The sequence below is a fragment of the Meleagris gallopavo genome, chromosome Z, assembly GCF_905368555.1.
Source record: "Meleagris gallopavo chromosome Z, MGAL_WU_HG_1.1, whole genome shotgun sequence".
NCBI lineage: Eukaryota > Metazoa > Chordata > Aves > Galliformes > Phasianidae > Meleagris > Meleagris gallopavo.
The window spans coordinates 48,285,348-48,308,432 of NC_139435.1; the positions used below are offsets into that span (position 1 = coordinate 48,285,348).

The 23,085-nt window shown below is 38.8% G+C and overlaps 1 protein-coding gene across 6 annotated transcripts in view; it reads left to right on the top strand.

Moving 5' to 3' along the window:
• The window catches only part of LOC109364058 (uncharacterized), a 75,529-nt gene that overhangs the window by 19,175 nt on the left and 33,269 nt on the right, over positions 1 to 23,085 (top strand). Inside the window, exons 2-3 of one of the 6 annotated variants that reach the window (XR_014880673.1) lie at positions 3,313 to 3,716; positions 12,463 to 23,069. The exons of 3 other annotated variants lie outside the window; for them this stretch is intronic. The gene's annotated coding sequence lies outside the window, so the exon portion shown is untranslated. The remainder of the gene's footprint in view (positions 1 to 3,312; positions 3,717 to 12,462; positions 23,070 to 23,085) is intronic. 2 more of the 6 variants (XR_014880674.1, XR_014880675.1) reach the window with 2 other exon arrangements.

A 23,085-nucleotide genomic window follows, 5' to 3' on the forward strand; every position in this document is an offset into this window, starting at 1 on the left:
TGAAACTCTTACCTGTCATTAAGTTATGACAAAATTAGATGCCTGTTGATGATATAGCATAGCTGTATATGTATATATTGCACAGCTCTATGAAGCCAGAGGGAGCTTTATCAACAACATGTAGGCATTGGCAAGGTGAAAAACTGAGATGTACAGAGGACAGCCAGCACCAGCTATTCCATCATTTCCCAACACATTAGTTGAGGTGAAAAAAAAAATTCTGGAGGGAATTTTTGGCTGTAACATTGAGATGATCAGCATGCCTGAAGTGGGCATCCTGTTTCTAGTTGACAGGTTTTTTTTTTGTTTTTTTTTTTGCCTCACTTGATGTAACTCGTAGTATAGATCAATGAGGGGCACTAGGGTGAGAGGAAAGTCATCAAAAACAAATTTGGTCTGCTCCCATCTACTCCTGATCCACATGATTTGGGGAGGATAGAGTGACAGATTTGACCAATGTGGTTGTGCAAATACAAACCTGGATCTCCCAAAGAAATATAACCATAGCTATAGGGGCTTCAGTGCTCTGCTCTCTGTCCCTGAGATCACAGGTTATAAAATGTAATAGGTTATCCTCTTTATCCTCTTTGGGAAATAAGTAAATTCAGTTTAGCTTCCTTCTGTAGATGGTCTGTGCAAAGGCCGTAAGTATAGTTGCTTGAAAAATGGAGTTGGAACACTGTTGGGAAAATAAACCTGAGACTAAAACCTCAGGCTGCAGAATATGCTTTGTAGGTGCTAACATTTCAGAAGGAGAATTTACAGGTTGATATAAATACATTACTAGGTGATTCTGTCATCTTAAGGCAGCCCAAGCCATGAGATTAAATTCTGACCATGTAGTTAGGCGTAGCTGTCATCCTTTTTAAAAGTAATACTAATAGTATTGGACGTGGCATCACTATGGTAAGAGTAAAATATCACTATTTGGCCCACTAACATAGTTAAAATTGTGGAAATGAACCCAACTTCTGTGTTTTTATTAAGCTGTCTTGAATGAATTTTTACTAACCTCGTATAGAAGAAGTTCTTAATCTCATGTATATACATATATGTAAGTACTGTGATAGATTTGTTCAAATTAAATCTTGCTTCTGGAGGGGAGGATGGAAAAAGCAAATAACAGAAAAGAAAATCTCCAACTGAAAATGGAGCTGTTCTGGGACCATTAATGTATTCTTACTACTTTTGTCAATTATTTGAATTAGTTTTCTGGTATTCAAGCTGGCATGAAGGACGACTTTACAGTGAACATGTACTCTTCAGTCCTAGATGTGAAGAGGAATTTATGATTATTAATTTTTTTTAATTAATCTTAGAATATCTTAGTTATAAGATATTCTTAGAGACAGTTGTCCAAGGTTTCTTCCTAAAGCTATGGCTTCATAAATCAGACTTGGAGCATACCTGCTTATACAGCTGTGCCAGGTGAATAGTACTAGGACTTTACCTGGTCAAGGGAAGGGATGCTCTGTGGCAGCTCCCTCTCTCATTCCCAGCTTCTTTCTTGAGGCAGAGAAGTATGAATCTGTGTCCTAATTCAGGAAACAATACAATGCCCCTGACTGATCTATGGTGATTTTCATAGCTGGCTGAGAAGTAAACCTCAAAGAAATTTGGGGAAAGGAGACAGCTTCTCATTTCTTTGTGTTTGAATGTAAGATTATTAACAGGAAACATACACAATTCCATCTATATTTTCCGAGTCATTTTCCACGCAGCAATCCTCAGCCAACACAACTGGCATCGTTCCCATTAAACAGACACTAATTTACAGCAGCTGAGGTCCTGGATCTTATTTTACTTTCGTATTCATCTACTTTAGTCTGGGAAATGTCAATAAAGCATGCAGGTTTTGAAATGCATAAGATACATGACCTCAGCATAACTATTTTACATATGGGCTTGAATAGAACTGTTACTTACGGCTGGCATACTATGATATGCTTTATTTAAGGCCCTATCTCATTCTGCAAAACTCTTGACCTACATTCTGCTACAGTTTTCTCTTGAAAAAAAGATTGAGGATTCAGACACTACTTCAAGTAAATTAGAAAAATGGAAGTCTTTACAAAAACAAGGTGATGAATTCTTCCTTGTGCAGCATTGTATTGCACATTGCCTCATACTGATTTCATGCCAGACTTAATACTCTGTTTTTTTTGGTGGATGCAGCGTTGGTACCAAGGATATAATATTGGTATCAAGAGCTGTGAGCAGTAAGGGGGTTGAGGAGCAGGTATGGGGGAATAAGTTGGGAAGCAAGTATGGGGAAACTAGAGTTTATTTGATGTGGAAAGAGTAGAAATTGGTCTGTGAAGCAGAGGTTAGGATAACAAGCAGCTGTGAAATACTTAGCATCACTGACCACTTAAATAATGTCTGTCAAGTTTTCTACTTTAATTAACAATTAAAGGGAGTAATTCTTGCATATTAGAGCCATTGTGTTAGGCTGCCTGCACACTTGGACATGCGTCTCTGTTTGACTTTATTTTCAGTTAACATCTGGAAGATTTTCTGTGCCACTAAATGGGGGAAAAAAGAAAAAGGAAAAAACCCTCAATGCAAAACAAAAAACAAAAAAACAAAAAACAACCTAACAAAAAAAACCACCCTATTTTAATTTTAAAAATGACAGTCTGCATCCTGCAGCGTGTGTCTGCAGCAGTGGGTGGATTCTCTGGCAAATTTAATAGCCACAGAATCACACAGAGCCCTGAATATTACCAAATGGTGTGTGATAAACAAACACAGAAACTTATTTTACTAAAATATTCTCTTTATTTAGTACTTAAATGCACTAGAAGTGGCCTTTTGAAAAGCCTTCGGTCGTGGAGCAACAATTGCTGTTGGAGTCTCTGGGCTGCTTCATTGTTTATTTAACTTGACAGCAAGCTAGCTACAGTTTCACAATTTAGATCATTTATTTTTATGGTCAAAATGTTTGTACAGTAGCAAAATGGTTTAGTGTATCTCTGCAATGAGAGTGCCTCATTTTGCAGCTGCTCTGCCTTTCTTTAGTTGAGGTTTCATGCAGAGTGGGTGCTTCAGAAATTTTGCGAACTGTTAGATTAGCCATGCACTAGCCTGCAGTGCTTTCCCTGATGTGTGAGTATGCTGTGCCCACAACAAGAATACCTTGGGAAGCTTATTCCAGAATCACTCACTAATATATCAGGTAAACCTGGGGGGAGAAAGAGATTCTGCAATTTCTCTTGAATGAGAGAGCACACAGATACAAAAGTACAATTTAAGAGCCTCCTCAAACAATGTTATTGATGTGCTGGTGATGTTAATTTTTGTGTTATATAGGAATGTTTCACTGAACGTAAGGAAAACCAGCAAGCAATGACAACATTTTATACTGACAGATGCTTGGGGTGGTCAGCGATGGACCTTATTGGAATCTTCAGTAGCCTTATCATAGTGTTGCCTGTGAATATTCGTTCACCGCATCTGAGTCCAGTAAATAGTGTATCTTAAGAAAAAATAAGATCTCCGCCTGTTTCCTCTGGTACACTTCCACCAAAGTGCTAGGAGAGCATAAGGAAAAGTACAGAAAAAAGAGGAATTTTATTTGCAGATCTTCTATTCTATCCACAGCATGAGATTTTGTGACCTAGGGCAATAGCACAGAGTTGAACTCAGGAGGTTTTCGTGAGGATCCAGAATCTGAGCAACATCTAGACAGGACACCTAGAACAGAGGAAACCTTGGTGAGTACAAGTCTTTTGATGTCTTTGGGGATTTTCAGTGGCAAGAGAACAAACCAGCTGAATCAGCAGCCAGTATTTGGCTCACTGGGGTTTCTATAGATGTGAACACCACTTACACCAGCGGCAAACGATGGTGCCTCCCTCATGCTGTTCACAAGAAGAAAATGAAGCTTTGGTGCCATAAATCCACCTATTGAGAAGGTGAGTGAATTCTGGATGTTGTTATATATCTATAGAAATACCTTAAATTATTTGTCAGCAGGTTTTCTCACTTTTTCTATGCCCCGCAGTGTCCCACTACTGCAGGAGGACTGTAGCATAGGTAGAAGTACCAGCTTGGCCACAGATAACTTCTCCCATTGTAAATTCACTCCTTGCTCGGGCTATGCACGTGCACCAAGGCAGGTTCTGAATTATTTTTCAGTTTTCACTGAATGCTATTTTATCCTCTGAGATCTCTTTAAGATTGGCATTATCCTGTAGCAGTATCACAGCCTGCAGTCATTTAATGCCTCTTCTTGTGAGGCCGGGATTCCACGCCCAAGTGCATTTAGTAGGTCAGTACAGTAATTTTAAATGTCTTTCTTTCAGTCTTTTGCCATCTTCAATTATACCTTTCCACCCTACTATTTGTGTAATTTTCTTCTGTCTGAAGTCTCTTTACTGTTGTTCTGTATTGCACAGCGTGACAAATTACCCATCAAGCCGTATCTTTTCAGCCCAGAAATGCGCAGTAACACAGAGTCATGGCATTATCACATGTTGTGCACTTTATTTCCTCACAGTTCATTCAAGTGTGTCACTTTATTTTCCGGCTTCCTTTTGTCATCATGAAGATTAACCATTTTATTCTTTCTAAACTTTAGAAAGAATTAGAAATGCATTATATTACAAGCCCAGAGCAACACCTATACAATCCCATACAACCCGTCCTTGGCAAAATTATTCTCTGCAACTCTGAGCCTTGCAGAAGCTGGGGCTTTCATCGTTATTATACAGCTGAGTAACCCTGGCCATGGGCAAGAGAATTATTTGTAGCCCCTGGCCACCAACCAAATTAATTGTGAGACACCATTCACTTTGACAGTGTACTCCAGCTCCTTCTGGGAACTATGAAACTCCCTGGGCTTCATGTGTACTGTGCCCAGAGTCCTTCTCTCCCTCCTTCTCTCTTTAATTCAAGATAAATACGAGTAATTGTACAGCTTACGCTGAGTTATCTCCCAGGCATTGCAAGGCTGTGTTAGAAAAATCAATTGTAATTGCTCAGATAGTCAGCAGGGCTGCAGCTGGTGTATAAAAGGTATTCTTAGAAAATATGATTTAAGATGATCAAGGGAAAGCTTGTTATTAGAGGATTGTTTAAGGGCCCAAGTAGGTCTTCCAACATTAATGTCTGAAGAGACCCACAGAAGTAAATTCAGACCTTTCCCCAAAATGTACCTGAGATGTGAGATGGGATTTGTTCAAGCAAATGTGCCCAGTTCTCCTTTACAATTCATTTCATAATTCATCAGTACGAATGGGTAGGTGGGAAAAATAGCACTTCTGTAAAACAGACCAGAGGGATTAAGAATTAGCTAAACCTGTGGAGTTAAATTTGGTTGGAGAAAACGTAATTGACATTCAGATTAACAAAATGCTGACTGTTCAGTACCATTGCATTTTATAGTTTTGCAAAATGCTGAAGCCTAGGAAGGAATAAGAGCAGAATATGATAAACTGAAAGTGTTGTGGTGCCGAGGATGCCAGGAGTCACTTGCAGTGTTAGTGGTCCCATAACTTGAAATATGTCAGATGCTGGTTGACAGAGCTAGGATGTGCTGGAGGAGCTGAGCATGAGCAATAGGAGGTACACATGTAAATGAGGCACCAATCCTAAGTCTGGGCTCACCTAATTTTCAGCACTATTTCTATCCCAGGCTCTGAAGCATTTTACCGTGTTTATTTTGCTTTTTGCCTACTTCACGACTGTACTGAGTCTTTCATGTTGGCTGATAAAGAAAAAAAAAAGAAATCTCTTGTATCATTTAACACACAATGTAATTTTAATTCTTTTTTTCAAACATACTTACAGACAGAATGGCAACATTAGTATGTGCTGGTAAGAAAAAATGCATGACATTTTTGTAAGAAGCCTGACTTTTGAATGGAAAAATAAAATTTATACATGAGTTTTTGAAACTTCCTGTGAAAACTCTCAAAATTGTTTTACACGGACTAAAAGTTCTGACTGTTGCAGTTCATTTACTTTGTAATGTTCTCTAATTAATTTGCTTTAGAGTGTCAAGCAGGAGCTGCTAATAGAAAATCCATCTCCCCCTTAGAGAAAATTGTTACTGCAGCTGATAAACAGAATTATACAAGCTTTGTCACAGAAATCACATTATAAAAGGTTCCAAAAAACTTGACAATGTTGACAGTTGTTTTCAGCAAATGGCTGCTTTACTGTAGCACTGTCAATGTTGATGTCCTTGTGCACATGTAAAAGAGCAATGTGATTAAGGCAAGCTTGTCCATGCTAGATATGAGCCAAGTTTTCAATCTCCTCATGGCACTGAAAGATTGCTCAGCTGTTGCAGATCAGGCAGGAATAGCTAACAGATTTCTGCCATTTAAATAAATAAATAAATCCTTCTCTTTGGGCATGCATCTATATGAATTTGTAACATCTGCTACTGACCTCAAGTTATAGATAAGAAGAGCTCATATTTGTAACTCTAACTGATATTACTCAGTTTAGGTGATGTACTTCCAAAGAGATTACAGAAGTATCTCTTTTAAGCACAGATTTATCTAGACAGCAGTCTAAAGTATGATATGCTTTTGTGAAGTGGTGAATTATCACCACTCTTCTCATGTCAATTACCACTGCAGTTTATATATCCACCTTATGTTGAATATAATTTGCACAAATAATTTACATTGCCTTTTGCTCTGAGACTATTTCATCTTTATATATGACAGTCGATGCTTGTGCCCTACCTAGAACATCAGTCATCTTTGCCATATTTTTTCTTTGTATCAGCTAGATGAAAGGAGTGGAAAACTCAGTTCTGTAGCCAAAACTTTGTCAAGAAATGGGCCTGAGTTAACACAGCCATATCCTCCATCCTATTGACCCTGAATTCTTTATGCAAGATGTCAAAGCCGTGGGACTCAGCAGATTTGTTGTCATGTCTGGGTGTGGAAATAATGGGAAGAAGCCAGTTTCAACAACATAATCTTAAAACAAACCCATGGGAATTTTCTCATATAAATTAGCGTAGACTTAGTTAGTCTAAACGTACTCAGATTTCCACTTTGTATCTACTAAAAACTCTTTTGAAAGGTCTGGGTTTCTGACAAGAGCTTAGAGGAGAGGGGGAGGAGGGAGTAGATGTCAGGTTGGATCAAGGTGACCAGCTACATGTTCCCCAAACCTGCAGTGTGATACTGCACATCTTGGAACGACAGGGTTGAATCTAGATTCCATGATAGGATAAGAAAAATCAGTAAACTCAAGTTATCTATTAATGTCTTTTTCTGACAAGCTTGTACAGTGGTGGAGTGTGGTACTACACAGCAGCAATTTCATAGTCTTCAGTTATGAAACTGATTCTTACTCTTCTTGTAGCCCAGCTTGTTCTCTCCTCTCAACCAAATTCTTAAACAAGTATCTTGGATTAAAGTCCACCTCACTAAGCAACTAAAATTCAGAAAAAGAGGTTTATGATAATGTATTTGAAGAGCATGATGTAATATCTAAAAACAAGGGGGAAGGAGAAAATTTAAGCATGCAGCGTTAACTCTTATTCTGACATCTCTCTCCACTTTAAGGCTGGATGTAACATACACACCTTAATAAAAAAGAATTTTATTCTGGGAAATCTTGGATAGCCCTCCTCTACGGGCAGAACAACCTATGCCTCCTGTAATTAGTACGATTAAAATAAAATTCTTGGCATATAGTAAAAAAATAACATATAGTATAGAATAAAAGTGTAACAAACAGTTTTGCTTTTAAATAAAACCATTATTTTACGTTTTATGTCATTAGGGTAAAATGATGCTACAATAAAAGCTACACCTCAGGAAGACATCCTCATTTTGATGTCACTTCTGAAGCTCACTTCTTCCTAACACAGCTTCAGATAAGGACTTGTACCCTGGTTCTCTGAACTCATGGAGTAGCCCTGTGTCATGGACTTATCCAGATCAATCTTTGCCTGTGACAGGGGACAGCAGGCCCATGGGCCCTCTGGCCCAAAAATGGGAAGGGAAAAGGGGAAGGATAGGAAGCTGGGCCCAAAAACAGAACAGCGGCAATGATCTAAGGAGGAAAACTTAATTTTACTAAATATGATATCAGAATGCAAGATAACACAATATAATACAGTATAATTGAAATTGAGGCTAATTAATCAAATAAAATGAGAGAGAGAGTGTCTGAAACTGAAAAGCCTACTTTGAACTGAAGGCGCAGGGCTGGGGAGCACATCCATACGCTGCCAGGCAGCGAGCAAAAGAGAGGCAGAGAGTGAGATCCCATGACTTCCTCCCATGGCTTATCTTCCTCTCTGAACGTGAGGTCCCGTGGCATATGTAGTTCTTCTTCTCTTCTGAGAACCAGGTATCTGGAAAGTTGTCACTCCATGGAACTGGAGTATTAACTCTTTAATTACCTATGCTTTACATGATGTTATAACGTGGAATATCGATAACAAAATTATAAAACCATGACACCCTATTACTAATTTTCTGTCATTCTCAGACTCTCTGGCTGGAAACCTAAATCTCATAAATGCAAAGCTGTAATTATCAGCTAGTAAATCTTCATACCTATTGGTTGTTCTTTAAGGTCAATTAGATCGAATAACTTTTCGATTTCTCCATATTATGAAGGGAAATCTTTCATGCAGAATTGATGAAGCAGGAATGCTTCTTGCTGTAGAGGTCTTTTCTCTGCTCCAGTACAGCTGCATGCATGAGCAGACTGACTTTGCTTTGAAAACCTTAAGCTGCATTCTTCAGAACAGTTGCTTGGTGTTGGTCAGATTTCTCTGCAGCCTTCTTTTCCATTTAGAGCTACTGAGGCTGACACATAGTTTCCAAGAACTTCAGCATGTCTTGTGTCTCCTGAATCCCAAATATTTCTCAAGTGCCTAGCAGAAGAATATCCAGATAATCTTTAGGATGGTAATACAAGCTCAGAGAAGAAAGTCAGACAGCCTTGAAAATACAATGTAAAGTAATTATTTCATGTTTTGTTAACTTGGTGTCTTTGTTACATGTATGCTGCCATTGTTACGCTTATTGTCTAGATCTGAAGGAGTTATAAAATCCTACTAATTCTAGCACTAATAACAGCTTTTGCTGGTCACACTGTAAATGATATTGCATGATGATCCATTTGAAAATGCAATAACGTAGCTTGAAAAATAAAAGATGAGCAACCAATTGAAACAAAAGAGCTTGTTGCCTTTCCTGAGACAACACTTATTCATTCCTGACCTAGGTTTACCTTCTTTTCCCTTCTTTAAGGATCCTTTACATTATGTACTAAAAATAAAACCATTGAAGGTTCAAACTTTAAGTCCCAAATTACTGCCTTTCAAATTCTTTATTATCCTTTCAAGCATCTAAAAAAATAGGTCAAAGCAACATTGCATAATTTGGAAAGTTAACAAAATGTTGTTTATGGAATAAAAAAGTAAGTAGATATAATTACAGTAACCTTTAAATGTATTGTTTCCCTTCCACTGTCAATTAAAGCCTTTAAAGTCCTACATGAAGCTTTTTTTTTTTTTTTTTTCCTTCTCCAAAAGACAGAGATAAAAATAGCTTCCAGTCACATGACATAAAGTCCACCTGGATCTCTGGCTTCTTTTCAACAGTATGAGCTCTGGCTCACAACCTAGGTTTGTTCTCTCACAACAATTGTGTCTAGACAACACAAGGAAGGTGAGCACTGAAGACTGGCACGCAGTAACTGTGGATACAAACACACATTTCAATAAATAAGGCCTTGATCCTGTAGCAGCTTTGTCCAGGAATGGCTTTGCCCCCAGTTCTCAGCTTCACCAGAGTCAGTTTTTAAGGTTGCTTCACTTTTTAATTTCAGTGTTATCATGGACTTTAGTTTTCTCAATATTCAAGGTTAAGCAGCTAGCAGACATAACACTGATACCATCTGATAATGAAGAAGCAATGTGGAAAAAAAAAAAAAAGTAGGAAATATTTGTTTGCTGGACATAGCTGAAGACAGTGGAGAGAAAAAAAATTCTGTCCTTAAGTGACAACTAAAAGAGTCAAATTTCTCTTTGATTTTCTACTTTCTGTGTGCTGGATAAATTGTGTTTCCTGATTTCAGACCAAATCTCTTGATATATTTTGGGCTGGAATCCACATTCTGCAATACAGAGAAAAGGAAAGGTCTCTGGCAGTGTAGATGTTCCCTCCTTTGCTGCTCATTTCCAACAGCAGAAGCCACAAAGACATTGGTAAAAGGGCAAAGCTGTTGCTCACATTTTGAACCCAGTGGCTTCAAGTGGCTTCTCACCTGAAGAAGCTTTAAGATTACAGTTTAAGTTCCTTTTACAGTTAGTAGCAGGAGATGGACATCTCCTCACAGTACTTACTTAAAATGAATGAGCCCTACCCTACCAGTCCCCACCAGTCTGTCCAGCAAATCCAGAACCTCATCTTGCCATAATGGGATTCCCAGCCTTCACATGGTTGAAGCCAGATGCCATATGAACTTTTCGTTAGTACTGTCAAATATATTTATTGAAAGTTTGAGTGTGTCAAGTTGACCATGCTCAAGTAGCACCAAATCTTTTCTGGCAGTAGGAAGCAGTGTGACAAAATGCTTTGTAGAAAATGTCTTAGGATCTATAGTAAAATGATATCTTAATTCTAGTCACATCAAAGTAGGTTGTAAGAGATATTCAAAACAGCTGTGATTGTATTTGGCAAGTGAAGGAGTCTTGCTAATCTTTCAAGATCTCAGATTCTGAAATTAATCCATCAGTGTTTGATTTAGTTGAGTCATGTCTTAAATTGTGCAACATACTACAAGCAGGAGCCAGACAAGAAGGATCCAGACGCTGACCAGGATGATTTCTTCTTGCTGTTAATTCACCCATTAACTGGACAGTGTTCCTGTCATGCTGTGGGTTTGTTATGGATATGCTGTCTGAGCCCCCTCTCACCTATGGCGTAGGACTCCTATAATTAACCCTGTAATGCACTTTTCAATTAGTGCTGCACTTACTTTAAGGTTTAATCATAAGCACAGAGCTGTACAATTATTTTGAACTACATTTTAATATTTTCTTCACAAAGATAGACTATGCAATGCAAATTCTGTAAATGATTGAAATTAATCAACTATTCTGTCCCTTCTAGCCATCCTAAGCACAAACATATGCAGTGACGTAGCTAATATAGAGGTAAATACAACCTGATTTTCTACAGCATGACTGTCTTTCAAATAACAAACCTCTGATTTTTCATCACATGTGGACTATCTTCAGATATTCTACACAATTTAATCTGTACACATTTGTAAATCTTCTTCCTGTACCTTTTGTTTATACTCAGCGTTACTTATCTAAGAAAAACAGTACCAGGGTATTTGTTGTGGGCCAGTTTCACAAGTACATATGTATTTGAACAATATAATCTTAATAATGATTGTTTTAATTTATTTTTTATTATTTTTATTTTTTTGAGAAAAGTGGAAATTGTTAGTCTTATCAACTGCTGAATGGATATTCCAGTGTGAAAGAAAATGCAGCAGTTTTTCAGAAAAAGTCCTGAAGAATAGGTGAAAAAGCTGATCTGCTTGCCTGGTATTGTTTGATAGGATATGAGAAAATAGTCTTTGCAAAACAATGGATGAGTATTAGTCTATGTGCTGGTAGAGAGGGTAATGAGGTAATTGCTACAAAAATTAAGTTATGTTTTAAAGAGGAAGAGCATATGAGGCTCATTTCCCTAAATTTATTATAAACTCAAAAGTGTCAACTTTTGAGTAAAGTTGCAAAATTTTCTTTCTCTTATTTGATTCATTCAAATTTTGAAATAACATGGTTGTGGCCTGTACAAATTACTCACTATGGGAAGCAGTATTTTGGTCCTTGAACAGAATATCTGCCTTCCATGTGATGAGCTGTGTGAGCAAGCAAAGATGTGTCTGTTAGAAACCAGTTAGTAAATAGTATGAATTGTCCAGAGGAAACCTAGGTTTTGTGTATGTATTTGTGAGCCTTTGTGTAATTGTGCAATTCTTGTATCTATGTTTATTTATACAGTTGCTTAATTAATTGGCTCTATGGCATCTCGGAAACCTTATTATACTTGAAATAGGCAGAAGATTTTCATAGAAAGAACTTTGGAATCTTTCTCCCTCAAGTATCTTCTTTTCATGTGGTACTCTCCAGATGGGCAAAGCAATTCTAGACTGGTTCCACAAGCTGATACAATGGGTAGTTTTTGCTAGTGCCAGCTTCTCCAAATATTTGGACTGTACTCAGAAGATGATTCCCTCAATCAGAGAACATGCTAGAATCTCAGTTAGCTTCCTTCTACTAAATGTATCCTGGGAGGTAGATGCTCTGTATTCATGGGATGCGGGGCACAGAGTGCTTCCAGCATCATGGGAGTGATAAGAGGGGAACTATAGGGCTGAAACAGTCAAACATAGAACACTGTCCATTTCATTGTGTTTGTGAGGGCTGAAGTAGCTCTGTGCTTTGTACAGGGATGCTCGTGTCTGTCTGCCCAACAGCAGGAGGTGTGACACTTGGAATGTGAAGCATAGATCAGCTTCATGACTATCTGAGGAATTTGAACATCCGTAAGTCTATGGATCCTGAGGAGATGCATCCCGAAGTCCTGAAAGAATTGGCTGATGTAGTTGCCAAGCCACTCTCAATGATATTTGAAAAATCATGATAGTAAGGGCAAGTCCCTGGTGATTGGAAAAAAGGTAATGTGACACCCATTTTTAAGAAGGGTAGAGAGAGTGACACAGGGAACTATCGACTTGTGAGCCTCACCTTCATACTGGGGAAGATCATAGAGCAGATCCTCCTGGAAGCTATGCTAAGGCACGTGGAAGAGAGGGAGGTAATACAGGATAACCCTATTGGCTTCACCAACAACAGATTTTGCCTGAACAACCATGTCATTTTTTATGATGATGTAACTGCATGACTGAACAAGGAAAGAGCCATTGATGTCATCTATCTGGATTTCAGTAAGGCCTTTGACATGATCCCCTACATCCTTCTCTCCAAATTGGAAAGATATGGATTTGAAGTGTGGACTATTTGATGGTGGCAGGATTGTACCCAGAGACTGATGGTCAATGGCTCAGTGTTCAGATGGAGATCAATAATATGTTGTGTCCCTCTGACATCAGTACTGTGACCTATGTTCTTCAATATCTTCATCAATGACATTGACAGTGGACACCCTCAGCAAGTTTGCAAATGACACCAAGCTGTGTGGTGTGGAGTACACACCCGAGGAATTGGATGCAATTCAGAGAGGCCCAGACAGGCTTCAGGAGGGCCCAGGAGAACTTCATGAGATTCAATAAAGCCTGCCCTTGGATACATTCAAAGTCTGACTGGACAGGGCGCTGACCAACCTGATATAATTGTAGGTGGACCTGTTCCCTGAAGAAAAGTTCGACTAGGTAACTTTCAAGGGTCTCTTCCAACTCAAACAATTATAACAATTATATGATTCTACATTCTTTTATCATGTTTGGGAAAAAAGTGTTCAGTGCACCAGTTTTGATGACTATGAAACAGAAGGAGAGTTAATCTGTCTTCTCTTCCATAGTCTTCCCAATGTAGCTGTATTTGGTCCCCAAACTGTGTCAGTGGCACAGAGCTACTTTTGTGTCACCACCATCCCATCATCACAGATTATTTTTCAGACCATGTCATGCCCTGCTATATCAGAATTGTTAAGGAAAAAAAAGGCTTTAGCCCCAGAAATGGGGGCTTATCATCATAGCAATGATAATGTGTGAGATAATGACATTGTCTTGGTTCCAGTGCATAGTTTCAGGAAAATACATTCAAATCAGAATTCAGCTGATTTAGGATCAGAGAGAGGTCATTTAACTTGCTTCCAGCTGATGAAGATTAAAAAAAATGCAGAGCTGAGTGTCTTGACTAGCGGTGAATCTCTTGATTTGTCCCCTCTGCTGCAGCAGAGCTGACTGATCTCAGTAGTCACACAGCAAGTTTTTCCTTGCACACACAGAGATTTGATGCTTTCCTGATCTCTGTAAATCAGACTTTAACAGCAAAGTGCTCTACAGATGCCTGAAGTAAAAACAACAGCACAGTGTTTTTATGAGTTAATAGGTGAGTGGATAATAAGTATTGGAAGGATTATGGTGGAACACTAACCTTAAGTCATTTTCTTGCGACCTCAGGAAGAGGCATTGTGTATGTTTTTCTCCATGTTCTTCTCCACCTATGGCAAATTGGAACAAACATTTTCTGAGGCATCAAGCCCTATCTGCCCTTTCATACTTCTGTATTTATTTGGCAGCTGGGGATCTGCGAGTGAACTGATGGTGCACTTTGTCCTGAATATTGCTATTACTTCCATCTTCATTATCCAAATGCAAAGGATCACAAGAAACAGTGGGTCACAGTGCCCACAGGTTTGGTAGAGCAGCCTAAGTTATCTACCTTCAAATGCTGCCTTGCAGAGAAGTGAAATACTACTAAATAGAATGGCCATTATTTTATTTGAATTGTGTGAAATCTATGATTTTGTTGTTGTATGGGGCTGCTGAATCACGGCCTGAACCTCTGATTGATCTCCTGAGGCGAGCAATGAGTCAGCCACAGGAGCACAGGTGAAGGCAAATCACCTGTGCTGCAGGAAGGGGTGGAGCCTGGCTCCACCTAGACCCATTTAAGAGCTGACTGCCAGTGGGGAAGGATCTCTCTGGAGATCCGCTCCATCGGAGTTCATCTTATATACGCACCATCTGTATATCCATTGACTATATACCATCTGTATATCCATTGATTATACAGTTGTTAAAATTGGCATGCTACAAATTTGTCTGTTTTCGGCAATTCAAGGTTTCTTGCCCTCACTTAGGATTCCAAATCTTCAGAAGACTGAAGGGACAGCAACTAGGAAGAACTGGGCAACGCTACTGGTTTGGATAAGATAAACAATTACGTGTTATATTGAGCCTTTCAACTTACTAATTTTTTTAGCATAAGTGACCTCTCATAACATCTTCATACATAATAAATCTGCCTTTTTTTCTTCCTCTGTGAATCTCTTAAGAAGATGCAATCCACATACTGTCTTAGTGCCTGCTATAGAGCTTACTAAAGCCTATGGAAGTATATCCATGCATTTCATTAAAGTGTGGTTTGAAAAAATCCTGTCTGAAAAGCACATTTTATGGCTCTACAACACAAATATCCTTTGGTTTTAATGGAACTGGTCTAAAGTAAGGTGTTTTATTATCTGTAGCTTAATGCATTTTGTTAATTAGAGCACAATTTAACCTGTCTTTTAAATCTAAAAAGTATCTCAATCTTGAACTATCTTAAGTAGAACTTGACAGGAAAAAATGAATGTGAATCAACAACAAAGCCCGTATTCTTTGCATGAAAATGCTAAAATGCTATTGATTTTCATTCAGACTGATCAGCTCTTTGGGGTAGGTAGGGTTATCCATTTCAGAGCATTTTGTTAAATCTTTTTTTTTTCTTTAAGGATCAGACACAGTTTGGGAAGCAAAGAACTAAAACCCAGTGGCCCAGTTCTTCAAATATGACTTTAAGCTAAAGTAGTTGCTGCAAATCAAGAGCACTGCTTCCAGCAGTGGTGTTACTAAGGAGGATGGGCATGTTCAGGGCTGGTCTGTGGCATTTAGTTTGTTCTTGTAATCCCAAGTATGAAAAATTATTGAGTGTCTTTTTGATTTTATTATGGAAATGAGGTTGGACAGTCTTCATCTGGCAGAAAAAGAGTGGCAGGATTCCTTGTTTCTCCTGATCTCTGCTCATGTAAGTACAGAAATTTGAAATCAAGCCATGCATGCCGTTGCCAGTTGTTTTAAGGCCACAGCATTTACACCTATAAATGAGAACTTTAAAAGAATCATTATAATTATAGACAGCAGCCTTGTTACTTAATTACATCCTGGTGTAGCCTCTGCAACTCAAAAAGTTTACAGGCAGTTTAAGAACTGAGAAGTTAAATGTATTTTAAAATGTGTACACTGTAGTGCTTCTGAATAATTCTTTGCTACTACTCAGTGCCAACTCAGAATTTCACACCCTTGAACAGATTGACTGGTTTGGCTTGTGTAATAGGTACCCTGCTGTCCTGGACTACTTGGTGAGTGGGTGGAGATGGGTGCTTTTGGAAATGCCAATTGATAGCTAACCATAACAAGTCAGAGTTATGTGTGAGTTGAGAAGGTAGATCTATCTTAAGCAAAATGGATCTACTGAGATGCTTAGGAGCAACCATAAGACAAGCAAGAATGCTTTGCAAATCAGCCAAGAACAGTTACTGCAGACATTGGGAATGTTTCTGGTAGGGGTTTTGGGGAGCAGCTATAGGGGTGCTCATGTTTGCCACCTAAAGGTCACCCAGCCCTGTGTGACACAGTGTTGGCAGTGCAGTTCTCACAGGGGATTGTTCTTCAGGACAACACTGTGTTACCTTTTGTGCTTTTGCTTTCTGAACAGGAAGGAAAGGCACATGAAAAATCTAAAAAAGGAGAATTTTAATTCAAAGACATAATGTAATACTGCCCTGAAAATACTCATTCCCACTGTGTCAGCTACTGAAAAACAAAACAAAACAAAACAAAACAAAAAAAAACCCTATCTACTTGTGCATGCTATAACTCATTAAATAAAACTCAATTGACTTTTGCCTCTGTATTTTAGATAAAACATAGACCGGTATCTTGTATTATTTATGGTCCAACTTAGTTTTTCTCTCTTTTTTTTTTTTTTACTATTTTTTTCCTTGTCTTCCAAATTCCAACAAGACAAAGTGAATACATTTTAAATTTTTATTTCCATTGTGAGCACTTTTAGGGGGTTGCTCTGTACCGAGCAACATCTTTGTCTTGGAGACATTACAGTACTGAGCAGTTGAGAAGCCTGAAGACAAGCTTCATTGTTAACCATCTGACTTCTGTCAAAGTCACCTTAGCCCAGCGGGTCTTGTCAGAAATGTCTGAAATCCTCCAGGTCTCGGGAAGACGGGCTGCTTGAGATCATATAGGGCACTGCTGGCAGCACACAGCACATTCCTGGGTTTACAGGCCCTACATGATATTTCAGGCAGCTCTTGTTTCTGCGGCTATGACCTGTTGCTGAGAGTCAAGCCACTATGTAAACAAGAAGGACTTCAAACTCACAGTGTGTTACTTTCCAGAGCAAGTGGTCATTTGTTCCAGTTTCCCATGACCACATTACTGCTTGGGTTTGCTGTTCAGAAAAATACATCAATTTGCAGCATTAATGCCAGGCAAGAAAGAGGGGTTGGAAGTACAGACTGCATTAGTACATATTATTAAATGTGCCAAGAGGATAATGTTACCTTATCCCCAGTTTCACCACTTTAAAATGCTCTCCTTATTAAAATGAAAAAGAAAAAATAAGCTCGAACATTCAAATTTGTATAGCCAAAATCCAACTTAGGAAATACATTATTTAGCTATTAGCAAGACGATCTGACTTTAAAACTCCATCCGTTATACTAATTTCTCCACCGATGCCATTCAAAATCATTTATTTTTCATTGTATTTATAACTCAATCCAGAAAGAAACAGGAAAAGTAATATCAGAGGGTGATTTACATTGCACTGGATTTTACTGCAACTTGGCATTGTGAATGAATCTTTGGAATACTCAAAAAGTACACAAGGAAAAAGCCAGGTTTTAATTTACTAAAGAAAATATTCTGACATGGTGATAAGTGAGGTAACCAAAAATCATGGCTTAAAAACATTCTGAATGATTGCTGTTTCAGCTGTCCCAATCCACATGATGGTATTAAAACGGACTGGTGGTGAAGAACACTCACAACCTATTTCTACCTGGGAATATTAACTCTCACTTGCTGACTGTTACATGGAATTAATGTGGACATTTTCAGTTGTATATGAGTTAGTGCAGCTCTTGTTTTCAGAATCAAGGATTCATATTTAGTAGCGTGCAATGTAAATCGGAGGCTAATCTGACATCTTTAATTCACACATAAATCTGAGGCAGCTACTCTGAAGTTAGTGAGGTTTCCTCAGATTTATATCTCCATTGCTAAAAACAGAGCGCAGTGGTCTAATTTTAGATAACCTGGAATTGCCATACGTTGAAATGTGCTACCTACCCTGGTGTCTTCATGAAAAAGCTCAAGCCTGTTTAAAAATATAAATTAATTTTAATGTAGTTGGGAAACCTTCTGTGCATGCAAATATACCACAGCCTTCACTAGTCTGCTGCCATGTATAACTGCTGAGGGATGATCCTTTCTCTCTGCATTACCTTTCAGACGAGCCCTCTTGACAGCACAGAATTTATTTTTTTTCAGGTAACACTTAAAGAGCATTCTAAATATTTAATACAACTTATCGTTAGTGGATAGAATATAAGTTAATTTTGGTGATTGTCTTTTCCTCCAGTAGCATCAAAAGACAATAGAATCATTCCTCACCCAGGACTTGAAAAACCAGGACCACAGTGTGTTAACCACAAAGCTGATGGAAATATCCTTCCCCGTCAATATCCTGAGCACCCCTCATGTCCTCCTGCTGCAAGAAGAAAGTGGAAAGCAAGGCTGGGGGCAGGGAGCACCCCTACTCACAGGGGATCCCTCCAGCCTCCATCCGTCCATTTGTCCAAGTGTGCTCAGACAGAGTCAGTGGCTGGGACGGCCGAGCTCCCCAGGCCTAGCAATTAAGTATAAAAAACCTGTCTTTATCCAAACAGGCCATCTATATTTTGGAAATTTCCATCACACTTCCTTCTGAAGTCCTACTTTTCTTAAAGCGCACAGCGCACATAGCAGTTATGCCAGGATAGCAGTGGCTATTCTCCAACCATATGGAAGAACCAGGGCAGTCTATTAACTCAACAGGAGTGATCCACGTCACTATTAATTTGTTTGTTCTTCATAAAAGTGGATTTTTATTTTTATTTTTATTTTTTTTCGAATTGTTAAAATTTTCCACTGCTTGTTGGAGATCAGCTGTTGTCAGTGAAAGTTTGACATGGATGACAGTGGCCGTGGGTGGCACAGACAGCATTTGGTGTTACCCCCTTGTTACTTGTAATCTGAGAGGGCTTTAGCTGCTAAGATGCTGGTGCCTTTCATTCAGGCTTTGGTCTGACATTCCTGGCATAGCAGGGATGAGGTTGGTGGGGCTAGGGTGAGCAGGAAAGGAGCAGCAGAAAGGAAAAGATTCATGGAACTCAGTGGAATGCTATGAAATCAGCAGCACTACCCTCCCTGGATTCTCAGAAATCATGATCCAGATCCTTAACAGTGAGATCAGCTTCTGAATAAATAAGAAAGAAAGAAAAAGACATGTATAGAGAAACCCTATGCCATGTAAGTCAAAACCAGACATCAGTGTTTCATTCCGTCCAGTCACCATTTTTATCATTTGTCATCTGTTTTTTTTTCACTTAGGATTCACACTTTTTTTCCAATAGTGGTAAAGGTCTGAGTCTTAAAAATACTGGATTTAATTGTCTGAGGAAAAGAGTGAAGATTTTATGGAAACCACCAAATATCCTGTGACTGGTGATAAAATTGCAAGTGTTGGCAATGCTGATTAGAGAAGGATTGTTATGGCATTAAATAAAAGTTAACGTAATTTAATAAATTGAGAATTTTGTTTTCTTAGTTGAGTGTTGTCATGATTGAAAGGAATTTTTTTTTCCACCTTGTTGTGGATCTGAGGAGCCAAAATTGTGGTTAGAAACTTCTTATATTGTTCAAGAATCAAAGAGAAGGAAGTCATAAGCATTAAAATAGGTCATATTCTATAGATGAATACAGTAGGCAGAAAAAGATAAGTTGCATTTCCTACAGCCAAATGATATCGAACTACTTTGTTTGCCAGATATCTTAGATTTGGTGTCCATTTAAAACTGTAATTTTGGAACATTTTATGGACATGCTTATCTTTATTTCTTAGAGTAGTTTCATTAAAAACACATTAGTGTTAATATGTTGAGGGACAAAAACAGAGAGGTTTGAGACCTCAAATGAGGTAATCAAGCACAGGAGATCATGGAACAAGGTCTGATGTATAAGGTGCTTTACAAGACATAACCTTAAAATGTGTGTTTTTAAAGTAAGATTTTCAAGCATACATTTTTTTTTTTGTATGCAACTTCTTTCATTCAGAAAAAGGGAAATAAAGTGGGAGGAAAGGAAAGAAAGGTGAGCCAAATGTACATATTTTGTTAACTCATGTTAAGGCAAAGTTCATCCTTACAGCTGTATCCGAGCTTTTCAGTCAGTAGGCTTCCTTACTTCAAGTGTGTGTCCAGCTAAGAAGTCCCAAAGCAAATATGCTAATATCCATTGTTCTGTGTTCTGAGATGCCAACTGCCTGAAATTCAAACCTTCCACATCTGGTTAAGAAAAAGGGAAAACAGAGATCCTGAACAAACACATCCTCCATACCCAGAGAGTCCTACAGCACTGGGATGCTGGCCTGAATACCATCTTAATACAACTTACAGAAGCCTGGGAAGGAGGATGGTGGGCTAGTTTTAATTAATTTCTTTCTCTGCACGGTGGTCATGCTACTGGCACCTGAGCCTCTGCATGGTCCCAGTTGTGCCTACATGCATCCACTGGTGACCTTACCTACAGCAGCATGGAGCACCAAATAGCTCATAGAATGCATGAGTTGGGCTCCCAGCCATTACTATCTTGTTCTAATAATTTTCCAGCATGTTCCTCATGCAGTTTTGCTTTAGATAAGTGTAGCAGCTCTTGCTGTTTTTGTTTGTTTGTTTGTTTGTTTTTACAATCAGGTCTCCTAAACTGATAATTTTCTGGACCCGAATCACAACTGCAGCTTGCTGCTGTGAAAAACAACACATTCCTTTCCTCTATCTCATTTTTTCTCCCTGTTTTTTAAATAGTTTTGTTCAGGTATGGGATGTGACAGAAAAAAAGAGGGAGGGAAGAAACAACACACTGCTAGTAATTGTGACCTACAACTGGAGCTGGTGCCAGAAACTTAAACCATGATTTCTTTAAGGTATGAAATGCTTTGCATAGCCTAATGCCATGGCAGTGACCCTACTGAGTCTTTTCTGAACGAGTTAGAAAAGAGAAACAGGCGGGTAAAGTCGTAAAAAAAAAAAAAAAAAGGAACAAAACCAGTGCTTTCAGCATAAAATTACTAAATAATAGAAATGGTATTTTCTGACTTAGATGTTTAAGAAAGGCTCATGAAAGAGATGAATATTAAGCCAAACATTTGTTTGGCTTTGCTGCAGCCGGCAGAAGGAATGTAAACTTTTTTTTCAATGACTTCAGCTCCTAATTTAAAAGCTAGGATTTTTAGCAGTGAGCAAGAGACTATATTTGGCCAAAAAATTCTGCTGGCTTTACTTAGTTACCCGGCACATTCAAAACAATACTCCTTTATCAAAAAACAATAGTCTGTTTTATTCACAGCACATGTAGAAGTTGGACCATCCACCAAATTCCACTTTCTTCTCTTGCAATATGTCTGTTGCTGGCTAATGAGCTGCGACAGTGCCTGTGCTTCATTTTCAGCAAATTAAATTTATGCCTCACAGGAATTGTGGTCTGGTCGTGGCACAGCTCCTAGGTACGGGTGGGGTTTGTTTCTTCAACCAGTTCTCGGTTACCCACATGGGTACGTGCTGTCGCACCACACAACAACATCTTCTCTATAATAACTGGTTTAAGTAGCCATTTTCCCCACAAAAGTGGATCCCATCTAATTTACTTTGTGTTTACAGCACTCCCTTTCAAACTGAATTGTTGGCACGGATGGGTATTTATGCAACTTTCATTTTAAACTATTTATTTAGAATTGAGACTTCAGTAAGACTCGCTGTTGGATTTATAGAGCGTGCTTAAAATTGAGGTTCTAAAAATGATGTATTTCAAAGGGAGGAAGCAGACATTGACCTTACACAACAGGGAGCCTCTCCTCTGCCTCGGCTGGTACTGCGGGAGCTGGGCATACTGTGGGTGGAGGGCCACCCCTTGCAGTAGAATGTGAGCCTCTGTGTTTGTGTGATAGCACTTGATCAAAAGCCATCTGGATCATATGGAGTAAGCTGGATGTAAAGCCAACAAGCCACATTAGAATCACAGGCATCACAGAATGGCTTTGGTTGGAAGGGATCTCATAGCCCATCCAGTTCCAATCCCCTGCTGTGAGCAGGGCTCTCCTACCAGTTCAGGTTGCCCAGGGCCCCATCCAACCTAGCCTTGAACATCTCCAGGGATAGGGCACCACAGCTTCTCTGGGCAGCTATCCAGGGTCTCACCACCTTTTGGGTGCCTGCTCTCCCTCAGCAGAGAGAAATCTAGAGAGATGTTCCATGGCTCATCAGTACAATCACAGATCTGATGTTCACCTCTGAAGGAAATGAGAGAGTGCACCAGGAAAGAAAAGATGCCTCTTCCTCAGCTGTGGAGAACAGAGCTGATGCAAAAACAGCACTTACAAAATCTGTTCTCCTCAAAATCAGGGATAAAAAAAAAAACATCTTGCACTTTCCAGAAGGAAGTTTCAAACAAGACAAGCTTCTTCTGATGGAGCAAATATTGTCTGATGAATCAATTAGAAAGAACTTTTAAAAATAGGTGAGCTGAGAATTTGTTCTCAGTGTGCTGGTTCTCCATAATCAGCTGGAGAATGAGTGGCAATATGTACATGACACAGAGAATACTTTGTGTTCACAAGAAAAACAGTATGTTTGAAAAAGGAAAAATTTTACCTAAAAAAATATTTGATTCATCTTTCTTATAAAGCTGTAGCTTCTTATGTCTTCCTCCTCTGTTCTCACAAAAGTCCCAGAGAACCTTTGATGTCTGCTCAGCAGTGCTCCTTGCAATGTGTAGACAATGCAAAAGAGTAATCTAGGAGAAACCCACGTTACGGATCTGACTTTCAGGCTTCATGCAAATTTCAGTAACATCCATAACATTACAATTTTAATCTTTATGACATCCCTGTGAAATAATTTTTATTTTTTTCTTTTGCCAGATATGAAAACGGGGACACAGAGAGGTGAATGACATAACTGCTCTATACATGGAGTTCAGCAAGGAAACTGACAGTAGGCATCAGCACTC